Source organism: Mesocricetus auratus, unplaced genomic scaffold, assembly GCF_017639785.1.
Source record: "Mesocricetus auratus isolate SY011 unplaced genomic scaffold, BCM_Maur_2.0 Super-Scaffold_100020, whole genome shotgun sequence".
NCBI lineage: Eukaryota > Metazoa > Chordata > Mammalia > Rodentia > Cricetidae > Mesocricetus > Mesocricetus auratus.
The window spans coordinates 11,080,387-11,103,378 of record NW_024429201.1 but is presented as its reverse complement, the minus strand read 5'-3'; the positions used below and the strand labels follow the sequence as shown (position 1 = coordinate 11,103,378).

The 22,992-nt window shown below is 43.6% G+C and overlaps 1 protein-coding gene across 1 annotated transcript in view; it reads left to right on the top strand.

The window, feature by feature from the left end:
• Positions 1-7,030: 7,030 nt before the first annotated feature.
• Elovl7 (ELOVL fatty acid elongase 7) overlaps positions 7,031-22,992 on the top strand; it is a 72,076-nt gene continuing 56,114 nt past the window's right edge. Inside the window, exon 1 of the mRNA XM_005065559.4 lies at positions 7,031-7,158. The gene's annotated coding sequence lies outside the window, so the exon portion shown is untranslated. The remainder of the gene's footprint in view (positions 7,159-22,992) is intronic.

Genomic DNA, 22,992 nt, shown 5'->3' with positions numbered 1-22,992 from the left:
GATTATCTACACTTTCCGATAATATAGGGTCCACAGGAAACATTTTAATAGTGTTTGAGATCAAATTAGTGAAGGTAATCTTATGCTCACTAGTAGTAATCCTTCACAGATGAAAGACATGTTTATTCAGTTTCAAATTATTGGAGTTTGCAGGAAGATTACTAGAGTAGTAACTGTCATTTAAAGGATGTGTCTTCCCATATCTCACTTCTAGCATGAAGATTTAGCATACTCTTTATATAGATTAACAGGAGTATCCCAAAGAAAATGGTTCACCTGGGCCTCATAGTTTGTGTCAGTATCCGAACAGTAAAGATTCAGGGAAGCCTCTAAGCTAGACAGGCTATAGAGAAATTGAGAGAAATAATCCAATGAGATGTGGGAATGGCTGGCTGTTGTGTGATGTACCTAGCACATTGCTGTTTTGTTGTCCTGATGACAATACCAAATCTATGTTCATGTGTGTAAGATATACATAGGGACTCATCTTAAGGTACTTAAGCAGTCAGTTGATAGGAGTCCACACTATTTGGTATCCACAGTGTGTGAGTTACTCTCCTAGGCAGCAAGGATGCAAAAAGGAAGCCAGACAAAATCTCCTCCCTGAGAGTTCATAGTTTAGTTGTGTAGGCAATAAGAAATGTCAGGAGATAAAGGCTACAAGACTTTGTAAAATGCCTATTGCACAATGTCTGTATCAGAATCGTGTAGAGTATGTGTACAAATCCCAGTTCACCCTTCAGCATCCCTTCTCTAAATGCTGAAATTACAAGTATACATTTCTACACCCAGATATACAAGTCTGCATTCTAAGAACCTCATGACCCTGGCTCTCAGTAAAGTTTGACAGTCATTGGCAAAATTCAGTCCGTAAGTAACTAGTATAGAATAAGAAGTAATCAGTATGAATTCAGTCTTCTCTCAGTGGATAAAAATGATGAAATAAAATTTTATTTATCCTCAAGGGTTGTCATTAGCTCAAGATAAGCCTTAAAAGAATCAATACCCAAGTTAATAAAATGAGAGTTTAAGAAAGACAAGGGACACAGTATCACACAAAAATTAATAACGTTCTTGGGTTGACAAGATGATGAAGTTGGCAAGAGTACTTGACACACAAAGCTGACAACCTGAGTTCGATCTCTGGAACCATTCACAATAGAAGAGAAGAACAAAAAGCTGTTTTGTGGCTTCAGCTACATCATGGCTATTTGCATGCATGCATGCATGCAGGCACACACAATTTTAAAAATCTAAAAATTAGTAATGTTCTTAAATTTACAACTGAAGAATATAATTAAAATACACATATGGCATTCATGTCATAGCCTTCTTGTGGAGATCAGAGGAAAACTTTTGGGAATCACTGACCCAAAATGATTATATTAGATTTAGATAATAGTTTTAGGTGAGAGCATATGAGAGTAAGGATACACCCCCCCCCCCACACACACACACATTCTCCTAAGGAGGAAAGGCCATAAGCAATAGTAAGAAGACAGCCATCTGCAAGCCATGAATAGGCCCTAACCAGAACATGTCCGTGTAAGCACCCTGACCTTGGACTTGACTCCAGAACTGTAAGAAAATGTCAGTTGCTTAATCAATCTAGCACGTGGTATTTGGTGATAACTTAATATGTCCATTGTCGGGTAAATACACAAAGGCTTAGTTGTCCAATGTCATTTAGTAATTAAATGAATAAGTTACATATATCTGAGTGAATAAGTCACTGGAAAGGATTGACTGAGACTGATAAGATGGCTCCGTGGGTAAAAGGTGCTTGCTACCAAGCCTGATAGAAGAGAGAGCTGATTCCCACAAGTTGCCCTCTGACCTCCACACTAGGGTCATGACATGCACATGCACACACACATTAAAAATAAATCTAAAAAATAAAATAAAGGTTGACTAAAGAAGAAAGTTTTGGGGTAATATATGTGTTCTGACACTAGTTATGTAAAATGCTGTTGGTTATTTTACATTTACATGCAAAATTACAGTATGCATTGAGACATATGTAACAAAAACATAGGAATGGCCCACTGTTGTTTCTGAATTCCTTTCTGGAATAAAAGGAATCAAGAAAGGCTAAAGCTTTAGCTGTTGTACTTCCTCCCTTCCTTCCTCCCTTCCTATGTCTCATTTGGAAGACATAGCATCTGCGTAGTTGACAATATTTGTGCCTCACCCTGGTCACCTCGGATCACTTCCTGTTTCCAGTGAATGGATAGCAAATTGCCTAAACCTCTCTTCTCCAACTGCTCTCTTCTTGTTTACTATTGAAACTCTGGCCAGATTTACACCCCCACATCTGTTTAAAACCATCTTTGTCAAGATCCGATGATTGATAACTTTCATATTGTTAAGTCCACAACCCTGTTCCAGTCCTTGGCATTCGCTTGCTTTACACTGAAACATGTACTTCTCTTACTGTGATACAAATCTGGGTTATTCTTTAGCAAATATTCCTTTTCCTCACCCTCCACTGCAGGCTTAATATTTTCACAGGACACTGATGTTGACTTTGCCTATGTGATGGCTTCAAGGTAATGGAATGTTAATCTGTTCCATGTGACCGGGGACTTCAGTGTGCTCTCAGGCTTTGGAATGCCATTTGAACTCTGTGATAATCAGTGAAATCCCAAACCAGCTTCTGGCTCTTCCTTCTGGTTCCAGAATACAAGTTGAATAGACATAAACTCAAATCATGGCCTAAAGCAGAGGCCCTCAGTCAGGGCAAGGCCAGCTAAACTAAATCTACCCACAGATTGGTGACCATATGAATAAAGATAAATCCATCAGTTATTGTGCAATGGGCTAATTTGTTATTCAGCATTATTATGGCATTCCTGTGGTGGTATATTATTTATGATTTATTAAAGAAAGCTGATGATCAGAAAAGAAAAGCATCTGGCCACTAGCTTTCACCTCTAGCTTAGGCTGTAAGGGCTGATCCTGCTGCCTCTCCTCAGCGTAACTAGAGAATCCTGGGACTTCAATGTCTTCCTATACTCAATGTGACTGGAGAATGAATGCCTGACACTGAGACCTTGCTCCTGTCTTATATACCTCCCTAATGCTGGGATTAAAGGCATGTGATCCCAGATGCTGAGATCATCTTTGTGTGAGCTGTTTCTCTTTAGGACTGGGTCAGTCTTGTGTAGATCTGGGTGGCCTTGAACTCATAGAGATCTGTCTGCCTCTAAATAGTGAGTCCTAGGATTAAAGGTGTGTACCACCACCTTCTACTTTCTGGCTGCTGGGATTAAGGGTGTGTGCCTGACTTCTATGGCTTGTGGCTGACTTTGCTTTCTGGATCCTCAGGTAAGGTTTAATAAATCATAAATAACACATCACCACACATTCCTAACACATCTACCTTCTAGGATACATCAGTATTCAGATTTCCTTCTACACTTACTCTTACCTCAGGAGCCTGTTTTCAGACCTCTTCTCTTTTCTCATTCTTGGTGTTCTTAGCCATCCTTATATCTTAAAAAATGTTGAGAGGCTGATGCATCCTAAATTTATATTTCCAGCCAAGCCTCTCTCTCTCAGTCCACAGACTGAGATAAGCATTTGCTTGCCTGATACACTTTCTTAGATATCTAATGGGCTCCTTAAATCAAATCAGCTCTAGATCAAGTTCTGCCCCCTTGCCCTACTTTTTGTCTGTCTTTCTCTTTTAAAAGGCAACATGGCCTTTGTATTTGCTTATGGAAAAGTCTTTGGGGTCATTTTTGACTTTTCCTCTCTCATCTCTCACATCAGATCTTTGGGAAATCTGGTTGACAGTATCTTTACAATGTATTGGGAGTGGAGAGGTGACACAGGGTCTCATTGTGTTGTCTTGGCTGGCCTGGAGAGATTGCTTTTTGTAACCAGACCAACTTTGAACTCATAGAAATCTACCTGCCTGTGCCTCTGAGTGTCAGAATATATTTTAGGCCTGACCATTTCACTTCTCCTCTTACCTCCTGCCTCCTTTATCTGGATAATGCGAGACACTCTGAATCATTTCCTTCTCTGCCCTTACTCTTTCCCCCATCCCACATTCTGTTCTAAAAAATGTTGTTTGAACACTCATTTTTAAACCCCCGGCAGAGGCAAAGACCTATATATAATCCCAGTACTTAGGAGGCTGAGGCAGGAGGATTGAAAGTTAGAAGGAAACCTGAGCTTTATAGCCAGACCTTGCCTCAAAAAAGAAAGGGAAAGAAAAGAAAAGAAAAAGATAAACATTTAAAAACCAAGCCAGTCACTTTCCAGAAACTGCTTCCTCAAGGCTTTGTGTGTGCTTGTGTTGCTCTCCTCAGCCCAGTTCAAAGACTCTGACCTCTTAGGACTTCTCGGAACTGTGGACTCTCGGGTGTGCTCAGGCCATCATCCTAGCTGTTCTCATCGACTGGGGTGCTGGTACCTGGAAAGGCACACAGTCTTGCCACTTTAAAGATCCTGACCCAAATACTTCCTTTTAGTCTGTTATTTCAGCACTGGAGAGCAGGAGGCAGGAGGAACAGAAGTTTGAGGACAGCCTGAGCTACATCAGAAGTCCCATTCCCAGCCTCGGTGGCATAGTGGGTCTCAAAACCCCAACAAAACATGAGGTCTCTTCTCACCGAAACACTTCAACCGAACATCTCAGAAGTTCCCATGCCCTTTCTGTCTTTTTGGTACTTGTCACAACCTGAACACAACATTTTTTTTTTGGCCGGTTATGCATTAACTTTATGGTAAGTTGCAGCTAGAATGAATGTTCTGTCCCTGAGAACAGAGAACATTTTTAGTATATTTTGTTTTCTGCTGAATCTTTGGATCCTGGGGAAAAAGTAACAGCAATCAAATTTGTCTAAAATCAATTAATCTAATTAAGCTTGTCTAAATGTCTCTAGTTTCCTAAGGATTTTTCAAATCTGCTAACCAACTTATTTGTAACATGAAGGAAAAGCTCAAGCAGTGATTTATTTCTTTATTTATTAATGTCCAGTCCTGAACTCAGGCCCTTGTGCGTGCTAGGCAAGTGCTCTACCACCGAGTTACATCTCTAGCAGGGAGAATCTTCACCTTTCCAGCCTTACTTTTGAATTGTCATGGTTTGGGAGTTGTCCTCTCATTGACTACTCAGTGGGAGCTCCCAAAACTTTATGTCAAACACTGAAATTTAAAAATGTATTCTTCTGTCATACAATATATCCTTACCGAAGCTTCCTCTCCCTCTTCTCCTCCCAATCCCTCCCCACCTCCCATATCCCCCAGATTCACACCCCCCCCAGAAAAACAGCAGGCCTCCTAGGGATATCAACTAAACATGGCACAAGACACAATAAGATAAAGGCTGGGCGAGTTAACTCAGTAGGAGGAAAGGGGTCCCAAAATCAGGCAAAAGAGTCAGAGACAGCCCACTCCCAATATACCAAGCTAACAATCATAACATATATGCAGAGGACCTAGTGCAGACCCGTGCAGGTTCCCTGACTGCTGCTTCAGTCTCTGTGAGCCCTGCCTAGTTGATTCTGAGGACTGTGTTCTCCTGCTGTCCTTGACCTACCTGGGTCCCACAATTCCTCCTCTCCCTCTTCTGTTCGGTTCCCCGAGTTCACAGTTGAGGGACCTGATGGAGACCTTCAACTTGAGCTTTCTCTCTGTGCCTAACATTTGGCTGAGGGTCTCTGCACCTGCTCTCACCAGCTGCCAGAGGCGGCCCTTTTCAACGACTGGACTAGGAACCAATCTATGAGTATGTCAGAATGTCACTAGGAATCATTTCATTGTTTTTTTTAATCTCTTCCTTTTTTTCTTTAATTTATTTGTTTTGCCTGTCCTGTTTGCTTCTACCCTAAATCTCTCCAGCCTCTGGGTCCTGGTCACCCAGGCAGTGTCAGGCATGGACTCCCTCTCCTGGAGTGAGTCTCAAATTAAACCAGTCATCGGTTGGCCTGACATTTTTAGTGCAGAATTCTACTAGATTTTTAATGAAACCTCATTTTCATTGTCCTAGGGTTAGGGAGTGGAAGGCTGACTTGATTGGTTTTGCTTCCCTACCCACTCTCCCTGCTTGTTCAGAGCCCCTTCCTATCCTGATTCCATGCTGTGAACTCAGTGCAAGATCAGCTCACATGCTGAGACAATAGGGCTGGGAAGGTACCCTATCAGGGATTGACTGGGTAGGGGTGGGTGGGTAGGGGTGTTTTGGTAGAAGGACCTACTTTAGTTTTGGGTTTTGTATAGAAGCAGGGACCTCTAGACTTACATTTTAATTTCTGCTATTATGCTTGATTAGAAATCAATGTTTACTACTATTATAACTAGACACAGGGCTAGATAAATTTTAGCAGAGAAACAGAAAAAAAAAGGCTGGCGCGCGCGCACACACATACACACGCGCGCGCGCGCGCCTACATGCATCCGGCTCAGCACTTCGAATCCAACAATCATTGAAGGAGATAGGAGCTCGCCAGACTTTGTTCCTTGCACCAGTTGCGGTTATTAAACATGAAAAAAAGTTGCATACATTGTCCTAAAAACCCCCCCATGCGCGTCTCCAGCTCAATTTCAACAATTCATTTCTTAATTGTAAGAAGAAAGATTGAGCTGGCCCAAATCTGACTTGCCTTATTGGTCTGGTCTTCATTTCGGAGGGTGCTTCCCCTTTCTCCCTCCTTTCTCCCCTTCTCTAGCCGCGCTCCCGCCCCGCGGGGCCAGCAGGTGTTCCCCATTGCTGATCATTGTCCTGGAATTCATCAGACTGACTCATGGTGACAATTTCCACAGTATTTTGGTTTAGCGTGGGGATGACCCCCAGCTGATGACATTCCCTCTCAGAAAGAAAGGGCACCAGTACAGCGACGGGAACTGACACCCCACAGCGACCAGGGCTGGTCAGGACCAGGCTCTGCCCGCGGTGAGGGCTGCAACGGGAGTGGGTGGCAGGGCATCCGCGCCCCTCCGTGACACCTGGCGGCGGCAGGCAGGCGGGCCGGGGGCGGTCCCGGGTGACGCGAGGGGTGGGAGAGCCGGCAGGTGCCTCCCCGCGGCCTCCGCCCCTCTGAGCCTGGTCTGCAGCCCGGGCAGCAGGGGCCGCTGTGTGAGCCGTGCTCGCACCGCTCGCCGCCGCCTTCCCTCCCTCCCGCGCGCGCTGCTCTCCCTCCTGGCGCGGTGAGTGAGGGGCTGCGAGGATCTGGGCCCCTTGGGCTGGGTCGGAGCTTTCGGGGGTGGCGCGGAGGGCGGCAGGGGAAGGGCGCGTGAGCCAAGGAGCCGGACCCGGGGACGTGCGGGAGGGGAGCGGCGGAGAGCCGGAGGCTGTGTGGGGCCGGGAAGGGCCTCCCTCCCGCCGAGACTGCTCGCCAGTCCCGCGCTCAGCGCTCACCTGCGCCGCCCGGAGCCCTGCACCTCCGCACCCTCAGGGAAGGTCTTGGTCCCGAGAGCACAGGGGCGCCGAGGTCCTTTGGGTGGGACTCAGGGAGGGAAGGTCCTGCTCGACCTTGGACCGGGGAGGTCACTTTCCGGGCTCCCGGACCTCGCCTTCCAGTCCCCTCTTCCCAAACCAGGGATCCCTTCTTCCTGCTTCTGTGTGCGTCCCATCGGCTCGCGGGAGCTCTGGGCGCTGTCCCTTTGGTTCCAGGAGCAGCATCCCGTCCCGGTAGCTGCTGCGTGCCAGGGAGGGAGGATGAGTCCACAGCTGTGGAACAGGTCGTTCCGGAGTGCCAAAGCCTGTCATTTATCACCTGGGTGTCGTGCGGTGGGAAGTGGGCCTTTGCTTCTTCTCATCCCTGGCTGATTCTAACTTATGGAATGTGGAGGATCGCCTTTTGGGACAATCTGGGGGAACTCATGTCAGGAGCGGTAGTGTTCGCTGGGCACGCAGCTCTGGATGAAGTAGGGCTAAGGAGCCCCACTTTCACCAGGGAATGCTTTCAGCGACCAACGATTGTCTACTGAGCCCCCTCTTGTCCCTAAAACAGCCCCCTTCGAAAGCGTTTTCATTCAACCCTGAGCTCCCAGGTCATCCGTGTTTCACATCTCTCCTGTTTTGCGTTTCTAGAGTGAAAGCCATCCTCTGTAATGAGTGCCGTCACTTTCGTACCCCATGCTTGCTTATTCTCCTAATTCGTAGTTTACTCTCAGGCGGAAACTGTGTTCCCTGCCTCCTCCCTAACCCATTGCTGATGCTTGTCCAGTGCTTGTGTACATGGCGCTAAGTACTCAACGCTGTCAGTCTTCCACAAACCTGTGAAGGAGACACCTACGGTTTCTAGTTTAGGGTTTGGCCTCCAGCCAGCCAGGAGCTATTGGCTGCTAGTCTGATGAGCCCAGAGTTGTTCTCTTCCTTCTTATTTTCAGGAAGCGCTGTTCAAGCATCAGGGTCCAGATCCTCAATCTTTGGTACCTTCTCTTTGTTTGTCTTACTGTAATAGCTAAAGCTGGTGTCACAGTCTCTTGATTCCTGTTCTTATCTCCCTGCAACTGGATGTGAACCACAGTGGGTCTTACACATGTTAAGTTTGTACTCTGGGCTGAGCCACATGCTCAGCCCTCTCTTTAAAAGATGGATAGACTGAGTGACAGAGTGATTTCTTGCAGCTTCATTTTTCAAGTCTAGTTTAACTTCGATTAAAATTCATGGCCTTGTGTCTTCATTTTAGTCTAATATCTCCCAGAACACATCATAATACTCCATTTATGTGCTCCGTGTCTTCCCAAAGCTTCTGTAAAGAGATTTCTGTCACAGTTAACCTAGCCACCAGGTGAAAAAGCTCAGTCGTCTCTTCTGTTACTACCCCAATCCCAAGCATAAAATCTCTTCTCCAGTTTTCCTGTGATCTCATCTGGCCTTGCCATTCTCAACCTGCCCCACACCCCACTGTCTTTGCCAGGCCTCCTCTTTCCCACACTGAACACACATTTATCACGTACCATAGACACATTTCTCTTCTCCTATTTATTTTGAAATAAGGTCTCATGTTTCCCAGGCTGGCCTCAAACTCACTGCGTAGTAGAGGATGGCCTTGAATTTCCGCTCCTCCTGCCTCTTCCTCTGGATTGCTGTGGTTATAGGAATGTGTCACCACTTCCAGTATTATTTGGTGCTGGAGAGGGGGCCTAAGGTTTTATGCAAGCTAGATAAGCATTCTACCTAATGGGCCACAATCCTCCCCCCAGCTAATACCCATATGAACTATTGCTTATCTTCTTTTGTAAGTGTAACTGTTTGCTATCTGTGAGGAGATCGCAGAAGCTTAAGACCTTCCATTGTTAGACCTTGCATCTAGTAGTTGCTTAATATGTGTTTGTAGAACATAATGCAACACGAACTAAAGTAACCCAGGTACTTTAGTAGCCTTGACGTTAGCAGAAACTAAGCCAGTCTTACAGGATACTCATAAGTGTGCATTGGCAGGTGTGTATTGTCACACTGAGGTATCCAGTCATCCTGATTAATCTTGATGTCTCCTGCTGTCATGTAGGAGATAATCATATGGGACCGGTGACTTAAAAAAAGACAGGAAACAACAATGAGTTTTCTTAAAATATCTTTTTTTAAAAAAAATTGGAAATCTAACACATACATAAATGTACACAAAACATCAGTGAACAGATGAAGCAGTGGCTATATTTAGTAGTAGAATGTCTTATTCTGCCAGAACATATGATATTGGAAGAGACTGCTGTTGGGGCAAACAGGAACCTTTTCACAAAACATGGGGTCTGAACTAAGCTGGAGAGGCCAGGCCAACGGAGAATTGGCTGTGTGTGCTAAGGTTTGAGGTGAGGAGAAAAGACTGAGATGTACCCCCAAAGCCTGGCACCATAAAGACTGAGAGGTAGCCCCGAAGCTGTGGAACCGTGAGATCACAGTGGAAGCAGGATTTTTCCTCATTTAGTTGTTGATTGTCTATGATGCACCTCTTGTGCCAACATCAATTTTAAGATAGAGAAGGATGCTATTTAGAGCCACTGTAAATATGGTAGCATATCAAATTGAGAAACAATCTGGAATTTAATGATTCATATCGTATGTTATGGAATGCACCATAAGCAGATCTTCAGAGGGGAGTATTTCTTACGTGGGTTTATGTGAGTCATTCGGTTTTGAACACTTAGAACTTACTGAAAAGTTGAAAACCTCTACAAATTTGGCAGATGAAAGGTCTTCTAAAGATAGTTATGGTGACACATACCTGCATGCCCAACTTTTGGAAGGCAGGAGGCAGGTAGATCAGAAGTTCAAGGCCATCTTTAGCTACATAGTGAGTTTGAGTTTAGTCTGGGCTAGATGGGACCCTGTTCAAGAAAACATTTTTTTTTTGGTCTTCTAGAGAAGTGAAATTACCAACTATTCTTCATAACTGATACAGATTGATTAAAACCACACTGGACTAAGGGAAGTAGCCTTTTTTTTTTAATAAAAGTGATAGAGCCGGGTGGTGGTGGCGCACGCCTTTAATCCCAGCATTCGGGAGGCAGAGGCAGGCGGATATCTGTGAGTTCGAGGCCAGGCTGGACTGACAGCCTCCAAAACAATACAGAGAAACCCTGTCTCGTAAAAACCAAAAAAAAAAAAAGCGATAGAAATAGGCATACCACCACACACAGTTCTTGAGTGTTATCTGAATGAAATGGTTCCACAAAGAACGACAAGTGTCTGTGAGGATTTAGGGAAGGGGAACCTGCGTACACTGGTTGAAGGAATATAAAAACTGGTATGCCTATGGAAGTCAGTGTAGGGGGCCCTTAAAAATTTAAAAAGAAAAACAAAAGAAACTACCATATGATCCAGCTATACCCTTCCTGGGGCTTGTAACTGAAGGGTTCCGAATGCACATCCATAGAGACACTTCCATATGATCCAGCTATGCCCTTCCTGGGGCTTGTAACTGAAGGGTTCCGAATGCACATCCATAGAGACACTTCCATATGTACATGTCTATTGCCATCAACATAGGCCATGAGCAGGGGAGGGAAAAAGCTTGGGGGGAATGGAATACACGGGACATGAAAGCAAAGGGGAGAGGTTGGGTGGGGGAGAAGAAGCAAGAGTGAAGAAGGGTGCCCATGGCTTTTACATGGGTTCTGGGGATTCAAACTCAGGTCCTCACGCCTTTCTTTACCCACTAAGCATCTCCCTAGCACTCGTTTGTTAACCTAAAATATTAGTAAAAAATGAAACAGATTTCCATGTAGCTCACAAGTTTCCCAGGGTAACCCCAAACCCACCTGGGAAAGCAATAAATGACACAGTCATAAATAACATAACACAGACTGGTTCCTTTTCATGTAAGGCACAGTGACAAACCTGGACAAAGTCATGGTGTTTCACCAGTTTTGGACTGAGAAAACACTTGACTTCGTGTTAGATGGGGTGGCTGGCCGGGTGTTGATACCTATCCATCCAGGGTGGTGTAGGTTAGTAGGGCAATGTAATGGACCACTGTTATGCACAGATGGGGTGGGACGGGTAAACCAGAGACAGACCTGGTGGCTCTCTGGAGCACAGAGGAGTTGGGAGTTGGGCAACTAGGAACGGGTGATGATTGGGACATGAAATCCTGCGAAAGAAAATGCAGTTCTAAGAATTGGATTGTGTGTGTGTGTGTGCATGATAGGGGTTGTCTTTCTCAGTGTCCTCCACTGGAAATATTTTTGCATAACTACAAGAGAGGGCATGAGATGAGCTTGCCTAGGCAAGCAGGGGCACGGTTACTAAGACTGTTGTTTTACTTTATCCTACAGTCAGGGGTGGAGGTGGGGGGCAGGAAGCAGGTAAGTGAGGGTCCTGTGACGATTGTGTTTGTAATTCAACCATCTGGTGTTTGACATTTGGGGACTGTGAACCACTCCTATACAGGTTCTGTCTCCTTTCTCTATCTGATTTGGAAAGGGCAACTACCTTCATTGTTTATGGTCTCTGCCTGGCAAATATTCAGCTTGCATATAACTTTCAGGGTAGAAAACAGAGGGTATTAAAATCTTTTGTACCTTGGTGCTTACAGGACACTCAAATTGAATCATAAATTAGAATTGCATTTAAATTAGGAATCTCTATAGACAATTATGGTACACAAATTTTGGTTGTTTTTTTTTTTTTTTCTTCAGGCATCGATCAGTATTAGCTGCAGGAAAACACTGTTGGTTCCCTCACAAGCCATCTTTAGTCAGCAAGGTCTACACAGGGTCCTCGCCTTGCACACAGGCACAGCAAGGAGGAAAGCGGGAACAATAAGTACTTCAGTGACACTAGGAGAAACACTCAGCACGTGTTCAAACCCACGTCTGTTTACATGTTCAAGCTTTTCCCATGCTGCATAGCAACTCTGCTAGCTGTGAGAGGATGATACTTTCGTATTGTGAAGGAATAGGGAAGTCTTAAAAATAAATCCTGTGTAGACTTTAGGGTCCACGGCAGGAATGTATGATCTAGCAACAGTAGCTGAGAACATTGTTCAGTTCCCCCTACCCATCTCAAATATCATTGTAATTTGCTTGGTGTTTTTAAATGACACGACAAGCACCGATCAGAAATAGAGAGGTCTTGTTACTTCAGGGTAACTTCCCTTAGGCCTGTCCCAGGGGCTTCTCTGCCCCTCCTCTTACCCTTTTAGGTAGACAGTGGAGGACAGGATGGATCCTGTGGTCCAAAAAGATTTATGTCTGTAATGTACCAACTGCAGCCAGTGTTCACTGTGTATTCAAATCCTGCTGCTTATCATCCAGCTAGCACACAAGCTGACATGACCCTTCCTCCCCTCACCTGCAACTCTAGCACGTGTGACTTTAATGTGAGGAAAGACAGCCGGAATGACTGATGTTCTTAGGGATCTGGAGTCCAAGCGCTGAGAATTCAGGAGCTCGGGGTGGGTTCCTGTGTATGTGTTGAGTGTTTTAAATCAAGATGCAAGAGCCTGTGTTTATTTTCAAAGGAAAAAAAAGAGTGATGGGTAAACCATCGAACATTAAATATAGTCAGTGTGGGTTTTTCTTATTTTAATGTTAGGTTGCTCATGTACAGTTGCCATTCCTGTAGGTAAAAACTGGTTGGGTGTTGGCAATTCACATGTGGTCTCCCCATCCCTCCAAAAAAGCCCCAATGCAGTTCTGTTGAGATTTTAAATGTTAACCTGGTAGGACTATAGGCCTCTTTTACTATACACAGAGTGGGCAATGCCCAAGGATAAAGAACACTTCTAGTAAGCCGGGCGTTGGTGGCACATGCCTTTAATCCCAACACTAGGGAGGCAGAGGCAGGCGGATCTCTGTGAGTTGGAGACCAGCCTGGACTACCAAGCGAGTTCCAGGACAGCCTCCAAAGCCACAGAGAAACCCTGTCTCGAAAAACCAAAAAAAAAAAAAAAAAAAGAACACTTCTAGTAATGTGTTCCTGTCCAAACTGCTGGACTGTTTGCTCAACAGGAGTATGTATTTATTTGTAGACCCTTTGATTCCAGTTACACTTGTGGTTGCAGTAGATAATATAAGTAAGTGTGTGAACTGGTAAAGCTCAAGTTCAGCAGCAAGGAGTTTATTGTTTCCGTGAAAGGCAAATTGAATTCCCTGGAAAATTCCCACAAAAGTGAGCTACTAAAAAAGTGGTCAGGAAAGTTGTAAAAGAGCAGAAAATTGTAAAACAAACAACAAACAAAAAAACTTGAGAGCTAACATCCCGTGCTTGCCTTATGAGTATTGCTTTGGTTTTAGTAGTTTTTGATCCACTTAGAAAATGAAAACTGGCTGGGCGTTGGTGGCGCACGCCTTTAATCCCAGCACTCGGGAGGCAGAGGCAGGCGGATCTCTGTGAGTTCGAGGCCAGCCTGGTCTACACAGCGAGTTCCAGGACAGCCTCCAAAGCCACAGAGAAACCCTGTCTCGAAAAACAAAACAAAAACAAAAACAAAAAAAAGAAAATGAAAACTGGAAATTGGAGAAAGTAAGATCGGGGTATGGTTTATACCAGAAAAATGTCTGAAAAAGTAGGGAAATGGTACATATTTATGTAGTTTATGATAATGAAAATATTTATATTATATATAAAATTTTAGAGGAGTCCCCTGACAACTAAAATAATAATAACAGTAGTAATAGTTCTTACTATTATTATTATTGTTGTTAATCAACCAGAAGCAGTTGATCGCTGCTTTCTGTAGTTGTTTATGCCACACTGTAGCAGTGGTGAGAACTATTGGCTCTGGAGCTGACCCATCTATTTGCCTTTGCCATTGGAATCCACCTTCACATGGGCAGATCTTCATTTTCATTGCATGGCATCCCATCCTGATGGTACACGATCAACCTGTACTTCTTAATCTTAATTGGACTTTTGGCCTCCATATGGCATTTAAATACACTTTTAATAATGTGAGCCAATATGTGGAACTCAGAGCTGGTTTCCATCACCATAAGTAGTCAACACGAATGTGGAAAGCAAAAGCACACTGTAGCCAGATCTGATAAAGTATAGCACAGTTGTGTGTCACCGATAATTCCTTAGTGCTGTTATTATGATAAGCTGAATGGGTAAGATATCACTTATTCTAGTCCCAGATATCATGGAAGTATAGTCATTCTTTCTAAGGCATTATCAGGCTAATGAACAAAAACTAAGTTATGAAATAAGAAGAAAAAAGCACATATTAGTAATAACACATACTGAGCACTGGGTATTTGTCAGGCCTGTGCCGTGTTCTGTCCGTGCTTTTTCTCATTTGTCACAGAGGGCCTAGGGAGATGGCTGAGTGGTTAAGAGCATCTGCTCTTCTTGCAGAGGACAGGAGTTCAATTTCTAGCACCCGTGTTGGGCGGCTCACCTGGCTCCCAAGGCCACAGGTGTAGTTAGCGTGCTGGCAGACGAGTCACTTTTGGTACAGTGGAGCTCAGGTGCTTTTCCAACTCATGATCCGCTTTTCTTATGCTAACCCTGAGTATGCCTTTATATTGAGGGTTTTTTGTTTGTTTGTTTGTTTTTCTCTTGAATTTCCCAGATCCACTCTGGTCGACAGGTAACATACTCTATTTTGGTGACTTCTGCTCCTCTTCCTCAACTCCATCTCCCTGTTCCCATCTCCACCCAGACCCTTCCACTCTTGGTATGACTTGAAGGTGGCTCCCCCCCCTCCCCCACCCCTGCATTATCCTAACTCACTAAGAAAAAAATTTCTGCTTCAAAAGCAGTTTGAATTTTTTTTTTCTTTTGAGGAGGGGATAGGATCTTGTACGCAGCCTTGGTTGACCTCAAGCCTCAGGTCCTCCAGTCTCTGCTTTCCAAATTTGGGTGTATTATAGGCCTGAGTCACAAACCTGACTAATAATTCTAGTCTTTGAACATTAAGTTCCTACTGACTTGTCATATGGTAGTCACTGGGCACATGGAAACCTAGAGGCAACCAGCAGTTCTCATTCTCTCATATCCACGTTCAAATTAGCAGCATTCATGTTAGCTCTGTCCACAAATCATGTGCTGGATTCACCCACTGCAGTTTGTTACTAATCCTGCTGCCTCCCTGCAAGCCATCTCTGCCAAGAAACGGAATTAAGTTTAAAAGTCTAAGTGTGATCATGCGACTGCGGTGCTTAAAAGCTTACGGCAAGAGTTTTGGTTTCACCAGACTGAGTTCTGGAGATGGATGGCTGTGGTAGTGGCACTCACTGAGAAAGCATTTGATACCAGTGACTTGCACACTTAAGAACAGTGAAGATGGTGAATTTGAGTTATATGCCTGTATTTATAGAAGTGGAAAATGCATACATTAAATTAATAGCCTCTGATGCTTTCCTCTTACCCACAGACTGAAACCCAAGTTTCTTGCCCCTACGGGAGGAACCCCCCCATCTCTGTGGCATCAGGCATCACTCTCCTTGTATTCTCTCTGTGTTCTGCCTCTGCTCTCCTGAGGGTTCATTCCTTCCCCAGGGCTTTTGTCTTTGTCCTTGTCTCCCTCCAGACCTCTCAGCCTATATATCCTCTCTAGTGCCCTCCATCCTTCGGGCTATCCTCAGCTGTTGTGGGCCTCTGCCCTCCTTACCCTGTCACATTACAAACATGATTCATTTTCTTTTAATGTATTTATTATGTATACAGTGTTGTGTCTGCACGTATGCCTGCATGCCAGAAGAGGGCATCAGATCTCATTACAGATGGTTGTGAGCCACCATGTGGTTGCTGGGAATTGAACTCTAGACCTCTGGAAGAGCAGGCAGAGCTCTTAACCCCTGATCCATCTCTCCAGCCCTTGATTCATTTCCTTCGTAACTTTTGCCTCTTTTGCTATGACTTATGTGTGCATTTACCTTTGCTTATGTGTGTGTCTTCCCACAAGAACACAAGTTCCTTGAAAATGGGAAATTAATTTAATCCCTGTGTCAAGAAAGCTGCTTGGCACATAGCAGTTATCAAATTTGTTAGATCAAAGAGTAAAGAGAAGTCCCTTCCTCCATGAACCTTACAGTTTTTGGAGGGTCTTGACAGCCTTGAGTTGTGCTTTTTGGCAAGGACTTTAAGGCCCTTTCAGCTGGACCTCACAGAGAATAGCAACCAACTCTGCTCAAAGTAAAATGATATATGAAGGTGGAAAGAATGAGGTTAGGGGCAAAGAGTCAGTCAGCCCAGTCAAATCAATGTCCTGCAGGCTCAGCGAGAGACTGTCAAAAAATAGAGAGTAATCAAGGATGATAGCTGATGATGATCTCTACACACACACACACACACACACACACACACACACACACACACACACACACACAGATAGTACATATATGATATATGCACTAAAAAAATTGGACACCTGAACACTGCCTGATTTCTCTAACTCAAGGATGATAGAGGGAAACTCCCCCCGCCCTGTCTCTCTACTAATCCAAAACAAACATGTGAGAGAATGAAAATTTAGCCATATATTAGTAGTCAAGCATGAAGCTGTCAAAGCCAAGCTTCAAATAAAACTCCTGTTAGCTATCATGTAACACATTCCCAGAAACACCTGGCTCTTCTGCACCATCTGCTCCCAGAGGGCCCATTATAAGCACTCAGTTGTGTGCATCAATAAGGCGGCCTTGCCAGCCCAAGCCTATAGTCTCTACAGCCTTCCCATAAGCCCATAGCTGGTTGTCTTAGGGTTTCTACTGCTTCAACAAAACACCATGACCAAAGAGCAAGTTGGGGAGGACAGGGTTTATTTGCCCGACACTTTCATATTGCTGCTCATAATTAAAGGAAGTCAGGACAGGAACTCAAAGAGGACAGGATCCTGCAGGCAAGAGCTGATGCAGAGGCCATGGATTGGTGCTGCTTACTGGTTTGCTCTCCGTAGATGCTCAGCCTGCTTTCTTATAGAACCCAGGATCATCAACATTGGGATGGCACCATGCACAATGAGCTGGGCCCTCCCCCATCAGTCACTAATTAAGAAAATGGAGGCATTTTCTCCATTGAGGTTCCTTCCCTTTAGATGACTCTAGTTTGTGTGTCAAGTTGCCGTAAAAGCCGCCAGCACACTGGTGATGGGTATGACTCTCTGTTTCTCACAGATAATTTTGTAAACATCTGGGTACGTATTATCAGTAATATATTTCATAGTCAGTAGAGAAAAAGCTAGATTTATGATATAGGTTTTTATATAATTCTCATGACAAAAAATCTATACTTCCATATAATCTGTGAAATCAGATTGTTTTCTGATCATAAGATATTGATCTTATAAATATACAGGACATCTAACAAAAAATAAATGAATAAATCATAACATTTGTAATTTGAAAAAATGAGACATGCCACCCATAATCCTTTGAACCAGAAATAACAATTTCTAATGTTTTGGAAAATTGCCTCCCAACCTTATATAGCCATTTAAAAAAATCGTCTTTTTTATTTCAGACAGGATCTCACTATTAACTCAGGCTGGTCCAGAACTAGCTATGCAGCCCTACCTGGCCTCAAACACATGGATCCACCAGCCTCATCATCAAGAATATCTGGGTTACAGTGTGCTACCAATATGCCCGACAAAGATTTCCTTCAGAAAAAAAATAATTTAGATGAATATCAAAAACCATGCTTTGAAAAGCTAAAGCAAAGGCATTTCAACATGGAGGCTTTATTTTTTTTCCTCTAAGACTTCCTTATGGAAGTCTCCTAATGTGGTTAAATAGTGATAAAATGGACTAGACATATCATCACCAGGACTCAAACCTAATCTTATTTTACCTGTTTCAGTTTATCTCTGAAATCTAAGGACTTAAAATAACAACAACAGGGATATCACACCCAAGAACTTTAAAATAATTACTACATGCCACAAAACATGTAAGCAACATGAAACATTTGCAAACAAAACCCATACAGCAAGGACTAAAAGGGCCGTGGAGTCTGCTTCATGGACCACACAAACAGCAATAAGATTAGCCTTATCTCCAAAGTTATCAGTGCACTATTAGGCAATCTGAATGAGTGGAGTTGGAGAAAGGTGAAGGAGGGGAGAGGGGCTTGGACGAAGGAAGCTGAGTTTTAAGCTTGTTGCACTTGTTCTGTAAACAGAGAACAACAGGAAGGATAAGCCTGTTGTGGCATTTGGAACCAGAGCTGGTCACAGGAAAACTTGGCCAAAGGAGTCTCTAGCTGAGACTTGGGACACTCGGTTCTTTTCTGCTGCCAAATACTCAGGCAGGCAACAGACTCACTTCTAGAATTTAGACTTTTAACTAAGGTGGCCTCTTCTGAGCATTGTTTTCATGATGGCCATTTCAAGGGTATAGTAATTATTGAAATAGTTCAAACATCATAAAACCACAGTAGGTAGGATGCCTGCATTGCTTTTTACTAACTAGAAGAAACATATGTGGTATTTGAGTATCATCTATAAATTATCTATGAAGAAAATTTTCTATTTCCCTTAATGACAGTTGTGGATTTGTCATAATCACTTTTATAGGGTGCACCTTGTTTTGATCTTATTTAAGTTTTGGAGGGACCCATAACCAAGGCATATAAAGCTCCACTTGCTGTATCTTCCCAGTGGAGGGGAATGTGACACATTTCCTTGTTTCTGCAAAGTGGCTGCATTCAGGAACGCATTTCAATGACTAAATTGTCTGTTGGCTGACATATTTGATGTCTGGGTGGAAGAAGTAGAAACTAGTCTCACTTCAAAGGGGTCACAAGATCTGGGGACTGCGCTAACTTCCCCCATCTGCTGGGTTGCACATTTGCAAAGAACTTCCTTCAATGGAAAACTGAATCAAAGTCCTCCACTTTGGACATCTCTCTCATGATTAATTTCTGCTCTCTCTCTCTTTCTTTCTCCTTTCTATCACTCTGCTTTGTTCCCTCATGTATGGTGTCCGACTCTTTAGCCCCACACCTGCTGCTGCTCTGGAGACCCCAGAATCCCTTCCGGTGCTCTGGTGTGGGCAGTCTAGGCTTTCCTTGTCTGGCTTGACTGATAACCCCAGCCATTGTCACCACCCGCTTTCATAGCCTAGCTTTTCACTTAGCTGAAAGCATGCCAGGATCATGTAATTAGATCTCATGTCCCATTGCAAGCCACAGCCTCTGGCTTTTCAGCTCTTAAATCTCTTCCTCTCCTACCTCTCTTACAGTGACCTTTGTTTTCTATTGGTCTCTTCATCTTTGTTTCATTTCCATATAGGTTCTACAAAGGGGCTCTAGGTTAATACTACAATTGTCCCCGGATGTGATCTAAGAATCTCAAAGATTGTCTTTGAAAACTGGGTAAAAAAGAATTGGTCAGTTCATGGATATCAACCTTCCCTATACACTGACCAATATTACTTAATCCTTTCACTCAGCTACTCTTGACCTTGGCTCTGTAATAGAATCATCTGTGAACTTAAATAACAACAACAACAACAAAAACCATTGTCCAAGCTATGCATCCTATAACCTCAGTCTCTTGGGAGGATGAATCAGGAGAATGGGGAGAGTAGTGTCAGTTTGCATAGTCTCCAAAAAATCAAACACCATTCAACTAGACAATGATGCCCACTGCCAAGGCCAATTAAATCTGAAATTTTGGAGTATGCCCCAAGTATCAGTATTACTTCATGTTCTCCAGATGATCTGTGTGCAACCAGGAAGGATGCTTACTTCCCATTGCCCCTGACAATGATCCTCTTCTTTTACTAATTCTAAAATCCCCTTATAGTGAAAGATAAGTAATACGTATTTCCTCTCATATGTGGAATCTAGATTTAAATATGAACTTATATACATACACATAAATAAATGTATACAGCAAAAAAAAATCCCCCTGCCAGCTAAGCATGGTGGTGTAAGGTTTGTAGTTTCTGCACTAAGAGGAGGCTGAGGCAGGAGGATCTTGAATTCAAATTCATCCTGAGCTATATAGTGAGATCCTTTATCAAAAAGGGGCAGGGGAAGGCCCCTATACCTAACTACATTTTATATTATTGCTTTCTTTGAAAGAAAAAACAAAACTGAAGGTCTTGTTGGTGAAGTCCTTTAAGGGTTTTTGTTTGCATTTCACTGAGGCGTGGATCTTGCCAGGTGTTGGGCATAGAGTGAGTGGGAGAACAAATCCATGCCTCCTCCTTGTGTTGGAAGTCTACAGCTGCATATGCACAGGTCAATTAGGCAACCCCAGCAAGTGGTCAGTGCTATGTATGCTTGGCAAAGGGAACCTAGCTCACACTTGGGCTCCAGGAAGCCTCCTGCCTCCTGTTAACTCATTTATATCACACCCTTCTTTCCATTTCCCCTTATCAGAGAAGGAACTCTCTGGATGGTGGAGAAAGTATACCAGGAAGGCTAAGGCAAGATAGTTACTGAATGTCCAGAGTTGGCCTCAGTTAATAACCTGCGATACACAAAAAAATCCATTGCAAAAATCCAAAACACTAAAATCAAAGGAATGATCAAAGCTTGGTTTTGTCTATTTTCCTTCTTCTCTAGCTTTCACAACTATCAAGTGTTGAACTAGACAGACAGTGCTGCCTGCCATTCATCTATCCTGTCTTTACATTTGGCTTCTCCCTTGGGAGTCAGCCTGCGTTCCCTACCCTAAGTTATAGGGCTCCCAGTGGGACTCGTTGTACACTATCACAATGACGTGTCTGACACACTGACGGTCTTTATTGACTTCTTCAGTAGTTCTCTCACTTGTGTTTTTGAATCTCTTTGTGTGTTTTTGATATTTCCCTTTCCATTTCTGGGATTCTTCCTTCTGGCACACTCATTAAACAGTGGTATTCTCCACAGGTCTAACCTTAGGCCATTATGGTTCTCATTCATCTGTTACTGCAGTTTCAATCCCCAATAAGCGTGGAAGTTTCCAAAATCTGCATACCCTTCGCCCTGGGTCTTCCTTTGAAACACCTGCTGAGCATCTCCGCCTAACTGATACATAAGGTTGTCACACCATGGTTTCCCAATGCCCTGCTCTTTAAACTTGTTTCTCTGTCTGTGTTGTTTATCTTATCTGGTAGCCACAGCCTCAGAAGCCTTAGGCATTCTCTTCTGTAACTGAGTCACCAAGCTCTTCTGTCTTGCTTCATAGATAGTTCTTGATGGTGCCCACCGCTGTTATATATACATCCCCAAACTGTGCCCTTGTCTAGACCTTGTTCTGATTTCCCAGAGGTGACTGCTGTTAAATCACAGTGATGCTCTCTGTCATCAGGGCCACTGCTTCTAGTCATCTCTCTTGTAGCTGATTTGCCTTCAGCCAAGTCCTCTAGAATCTGTGTCACAGGCATTGTTCTGGAGTAAGTATGGTTGTCAGTGTGGTGGGAGTTGGAGAACCGCGCAATTGAGCTTTTCCACTGAACTTCTACACAGGGTTTCACCGTTGGGAAGTCCACATTGCCACCATGGCATCATTTCACACATTTGCTTTCTCTCCTTGGGAGGTTTATTTGTTCTACTACTGGAAAGCACCCAATTCCTACCATTCCTTAAGAAATAGTTCAGATCTCATATCTGTCCGCAAAGCTTTTTTTAAAAAAATTCATATCTTTATTAGTTTATTCACTGATACTTTTTGGATGCTGCATTGTCCTACGTAGGAAACCGTTTATGAGAGAGGTAAGATGCTCATTTCCTGGAGGGCATTAAATGAGTGTTTTTCAGACTACTAGAACTGCTCAAACTGTGGTGGTGGACTATTTGGGATTTGTATCTGTTTGTGTTTGTTCTAAAGTGGATCAATAAATGGTCTCATTACACCTAATGACTAAGCAAATTGCATCACAAGTGACTCACCTTACAAATTCAGCAATCACTCAGCTAGTGTGTACCTAGCTCGACAAGTGTTTCATTCTTTCCTGCCATAGGGATGTCAGATTTCTTAGAGCATCTCTAAATGATTACCTTTGATTTCTGGACCTGGCTTGTGCCAGGTAGCAGTAGTAAACTGCACATCCTCGTCACCTTTGCTGCATGCCATGATAATAGTCTGTCTGCTTCTGGCACCCCAAGCAAACCACTGGAATAGTTTAGCCAAAGGGGAAACCCAAAGTCTGCTAGGAACTTGATCAGCCATGTAGATAAAGATTTACGGTTATGAGGGGGAAATTGAAGCTTATCTTTATGGTGGGTCTTTTTGGGATTCCCACCAAAGACAGCAGAAGCATGGTGGAGTATCCTAGAAGGCAAGAGACAAGGCTGGATAGAGAGTAGAGAGCCAGGTGGGGGTAGAGTTCATTTGTTCAGCAAATATCTTGCCAGGCACCTGTCTTGCCCATTCTTTCTTGGCATTGAGATTTGAAGCAAGCCCAGTTTTTGTTAGACTTTTTTAAAAAAATTTTTCTTCCTGTAGGCAGTCTTTAAAGTAATGTGGCACGGGGCACAGAATAAGTTAACGTCAGCCTTATTAGAGGACTCTGGTAACACTGAGGAAAATGGAAAGCTGCCAAGTCAGGAAGTCTGGTTAATAAGTTAAAGCAGCAATCCATGAGAGACTGATAAGGGTCAGGACTGTGAGTAGAAGAGGTGAAGGAAGGAGAAAGGGCTTTTAGGAGAAATACCAC